We start from the raw sequence: 5,595 nt of genomic DNA, 5'->3' as shown, positions 1-5,595 counted from the left end.
GTTTAGCAAGAAACAAAAGTCAATTTCCACATCAATTGCAGAAGTAGAGTACATTGCTGCAGGAAGCTGTTGTGCACAGATTCTTTTGATGAAGAATCAGTTACTGGATTATGGGTTAACATATTTTAAAATCCCTATTTACTGTGATAATCAAAGTGCTATTGCTATGACAGGTAATCCGGTTCAACACTCAATGACAAAGCACATCAGCATTAGGTACCACTTCATAAGGGAACATGTGGATGAAGGTATAGTGGAATTGCACTTTGTTCCAACAGATCAACAACTAGAAGATATCTTCACAAAACCACCATGTGAAGCTACTTTTACAAGATTGGTAAATAAACTTGGAATGGTTTCAGGTTCTTTCTCTAAATCTGCTTAGCTCTTGTTCTGATGCATCAGACTTTATGATCAGTATTTACAGAAATTACTCTCTTTGTATTCTGTGCTTGATTGAAAATTGTTTAAGTACTGATTGTTGTCTGATATGAATTTCTAAACTCTGATAGTGATATGACTGTTTATGTGACTATTCAATCCTATGAGGATAACTATGCTAGATGTTGACCTAGTAGTCTTTATGTTAGATATATTTGATAATGTCATGGCTAATATGATTTATGTTTAGATTTCAGATCTTACTTAACAGGACAAATCAGTACTTAACTGTTGATCAGTACTTATACTGGAAGTCAGGACTTAAGGATATCAGTACTTATATTATCAGGAGATAATCATCAGAAGTTAGATATGAGAACTTAAGTGCTGAAGGATGATCAGATAAGGACAGTAGCTGATTAAAGGAAAGAAGATCAAGATAAACATAAAAAGAGATATGAATGAAGAAGGAGTTCCGTGAAGAATGGAATACTTGGAAGAAAAGATATCTGATTGATATATTTTAGGAAGCAGAATTATATTCCATATCAATTAGTGATTATCTTGTAACTGTGTAGTATATAAACACAGACATAGGGTTTACACTATAAATGTTATCATATTCGAGAAGATTATTCATTGTAACCCTAGCAGCTCTCGTGATATTTGTTCATCACTGAAAGGTAACAGTTCCATACTGTAAGAGAGTTTATTGTTTCAATAAAGTTTGTTTTCTGTTACTTAATATATTAAAGTTCGATTTGATTGTATTATACACTGTATTCACCTCCTCTACAGTGTGTGTGACCTAACAAGTGGTATCAGAGCTTATCTGTTAACACACATAGAGTTAAAGATCCAAACACAATCATGTCGGACACAGAAACTCCAACTAAGCCTACAAAAACTGAGGAACCACCAAAGACACAAATTCAGAGTCGGTATGAGACCATCAGAGTTCCCATACTGAGACCATCTGAATATCCCATATGGAAGGTAAGGATGACCATGTTCCTGGAAGCAACAGATCCAGAATACCTTGATAGAATCAAGGAAGGCCCTCACAAACCAACCAAGCTCGCTGTTGCAGTTGCAGGTGAAGCAGCAAAGACAGTACCAAAGGAGAAGAGTGATTATACTGCTGAAGATATAGCATCAATTGCTAAGGATGCTAAGGTACGACACTTACTGTATAGTGCCATTGATAATGTAATGTCAAATAGGGTAATCAACTGCAAGACTGCTAAGGAGATATGGGATGCTCTGGAAACAAGGTGTCAGGGAACTGACACAATTAAGAAGAACATGAAGACAATACTCACTCAAGAGTATGAACATTTTGACTCAAAGACTAATGAGTAATTGAATGATTTATATGATAGATTTGTCAAACTTTTGAATGGTTTGTCATTGGTTGATAAAGAGTATGATCTTGAAGATTCAAACCTTAAATTCCTGTTAGCTCTTCCTGAATGCTGGGATTTGAAGGCAACGACAATAAGAGATAACTACAATCTTGATGAAACAACTCTTGATGAAATCTATGGAATGCTCAAGACTCATGAGCTTGAGATGGAACAAAGAAGCAAGAGGAAAGGAGGAAAGTCAAGGACAGTTGCTCTTAAGGCTGAAGAAGAATCCCTCAAAGCAGCTTCCTCAAGGAAAGACAAGGGTAAAGCTCTTTTCATAAAGTCTGAAACTGAGTCATCAAGTTTTGAAAGTGATGATGACTCAGATTCTGAAAGCTTGCCTGAGACTGATGCTGATGAGGAGATGATGAAGCTGTGTGCTCTTATGGTGAAAGGAATCACAAAGATTGCATACAGGAAGTTCGGGAAGGGAAAGAAGTTTTCCAGGAAAGGCATAAGTTCTGATAAGAAGAATTTCAGAATATCTGAAGGCAGAGGAGGAAAGTCTGACAGAGGAGATTATACCAATGTTAAATGCTATAACTATGGTGAGAAAGGCCACATATCTCCTGATTGTAAGAAGGCAAAGGGTGACAAAGGCAAGGCTCTTGTCACAAAGCAGAAAAGCTGGACAGACACCTCAGACTCTGAAAGTGAGGAGAACTATGCATTGATGGCAAATGCTAATAAAGAAAGTGCTGGGAGCAGTTCTGAAGCTGCTGAAACAAAGGTACCTCAGACTACTTATGCTTTTCATACTGATGATATTAATGAGTTGAGAAGATATCTTAAAACCATGTTTGTTAGTTATAGAGATCAAACTTTAACATGTGAAAGATTAACTTCTGAAAATCTTGCTTTTAAGAAAAGAAATGATTTCTTAGAAAAAGAGCCAGTCATGTTCCATCAAACTCAGAAGGATAGAGATGATGCTTTTTATGTTAGGGATGAAGTGCTAAAAATGAATGAATCTCTAAAAACTGAGTTAGAAAAGGATAGAGAGATTATCAGGACTTGGACTAACTCGGGCAAAACAACTCAAAATTTGCTAAGTAGTGGAAACTGGAAAGAGGGCTTAGGTTATGGAGAAGAAAAGAATGATAAAGGAACTGAAGGAATTAAGCCTGTTGTTAAGCAAAAGCCAAAGTTAAAACCTGTTAAGTTTGTAACTGTAAAGTCTGAAAATGAGAAATCAGAAGTTAAAGAGGAATCAACTTCTGACAAACTAAAACAGGAAAAGTCAGCTGAAGTGAACATAGGCTTAATGACAAAGAAGCAGCTTAAGCATAAGCTGAAAGATGTTAAGAATGCAAACAAGGTAAAATCACCTAGGAAAAATAGGAATGGAAAGGAAGGTGTGAATAAAAGCAATGATTATAAACCTGTTCCTGATGCTCCTAGGAAAACATGTCATAACTGTGGAAGTTCTAACCATCTGGCTTCTTTTTGCAGGAAGAATAAGAATATTAACTCCTTACCTTCAAAATCAGGAGTTAAGAGTCAGTCTGTTAGATACAAACCACAAAATCCTTGTTTTCATTGTGGTAGTTTATGGCATTCCATTTATACTTGTAAGGAATATCATAGTTTGTACTATAATTATTATCAAATAAAACCTTCTTTGAAGAAATTTTCCATTGTTCCTTCTAGTGTAAATTCTGATTCAAAGTCTGATAGTGTAAGTTCTGATAAGAAAAATGTTAATATAAACTCTGATGCTAAATCCGCTGCAAATGTTAACAAACTTAATAAGGCCAAAGGATCCAAGCAAGTCTGGGTCCTTAAAACTAATAATTAGTGGTCTTTGTAATTGCAGGGCAACAGGAAAAATATTCTAGTTTTGGACAGTGGATGTTCAGGACATATGACTGGAAATAAGGCCCTGCTATCAGACTTTGTGGAGAAAGCTGGCCCAAGTGTTTCTTATAGAGATGGCAACATTGGAAAAACTTTGGGATATGGCAATATCAATCTTGGAAATGTCATAATTAAAGAAGTAGCTCTGGTCTCAGGACTTAAACACAATCTACTGAGTATAAGTCAAATCTGTGACAGAGGTTATCATGTTGATTTCTTTGAAGAACACTGTGAAATTGTGAGTAAATCTAAAGGCAAAGTTGTTCTGAAAGGATACAGGCGTGGTAACATTTATGAAGCTAAGCTTTCAACAAGTACTGATGGTTCTGCAATTTGTCTGATGAGTAGAGCATCAATTGAAGAAAGCTGGAATTGGCACAAGAAACTCTCTCATTTAAATTTCAACAATATAAATGAACTAGTCAAGAAAAATCTTGTGAGAGGACTGCCAAAAGTCAGTATTTGCTCCTGATGGCCTTTGTGATTCCTGTCAGAAAGCCAAACAAAGAAAATCTTCTTTTAAGAGCAAGACTGAATCATCAATGCTTGAAGAAGCAAAGCTTCCAACCTATTTCTGGGCTGAAGCTGTGCAGACTGCTTGTTTTACTCAAAATGCAACACTCATTAACAAGCATGGAAAAACACCATATGAGATGGTGAAGAAAAAGAAGCCAAATCTGAAATACTTTCATGTATTTGGATGCAAGTGTTTTGTTCTCAAGACTCATCCTGAACAGCTATCCAAGTTTGATTTAAAAGCTGATGAAGGAATCTTTGTTGGATATCCACTTTCCACAAAAGCCTTCAGAGTCTATAATTTGAGAACAAAAGTTGTCATGGAATCTATCAATGTCTCTTTTGATGACAAGAAGATTAATGGTCTTGAAGATTTCATTGACCATGATCAACTGAGATTTGAAAATGAAGACTCAAATTCTGATACTGAAAATCCTGACAGGCTAAGTCCTGATACTGTAAATTCTGATGGATTAAACTCTGATGTTATTGAAATTGTGGTGAATACGTCAAAGGAAGATGCACCTATGCAGGGGGAGCATACTCAAGATCCTACCACATCTCAAGAAACATCAGAACATACATCTGGCTCTTCAAGTTCTGATTCGTCAAGTTCTGATAAGCCAAGTTCTGATAGTGCTGAAAATCTAAATACTGAAGAATCCAACTCAGAGAGCATAGTTTCAGGGGGAGCATCAGAAAATGAAAATGAAGACAACATGGATCATGGGGAAGCATCCAGTTCTAGAGAAAACCTTCCATCTGCAAGGAAGTGGACAAAATCACATACACCTGATTTGATAATTGGAAATCCTAATGCAGGTGTCAGAACTAGAACAGGTACTTCAAATGAATGTCTCTACAATTCTTTTCTCTCTCAGACTGAGCCAAAGAAAGTGGAAGAAGCTCTTCAAGATGCTGATTGGGTGCAAGCAATGCAGGAAGAGTCTGGACCCTAGTGCCAAGACCAAAGAATAGATCTGTTGTTGGTACAAAGTGGGTATTCAGAAACAAAACTGACAGTGATGGCATAATTACAAGGAATAAGGCAAGGCTGGTTGCAAAAGGATATTCTCAACAGGAGGGAATTGATTATGATGAAACATTTGCACCGGTTGCTAGGTTAGAAGCCATAAGGATATTTTTGGCTTATGCTGCTCACAAAAAGTTTACTGTCTTTCAAATGGATGTGAAAAGTGCTTTTCTCAATGGAGAATTGGAGGAGGAGGTATATGTTGAACAACCTCCAGGCTTTGTAGATTCCAAACATCCAGATCATATATACAGGCTTGATAAAGCACTTTATGGACTCAAGCAAGCTCCTAGAGCATGGTATGAGACTTTAGCTCAGTTTCTTCTGGAAAGTGGATTCAACAGAGGAACAATAGACAAAACATTGTTCTATCTCAACCATGGAAAGGACTTACTTCTG

Source organism: Apium graveolens, chromosome 3, assembly GCF_009905375.1.
Source record: "Apium graveolens cultivar Ventura chromosome 3, ASM990537v1, whole genome shotgun sequence".
NCBI lineage: Eukaryota > Viridiplantae > Streptophyta > Magnoliopsida > Apiales > Apiaceae > Apium > Apium graveolens.
The sequence above is the reverse complement of the archived record's forward strand: the minus strand, read 5'-3'. Positions refer to the sequence as shown.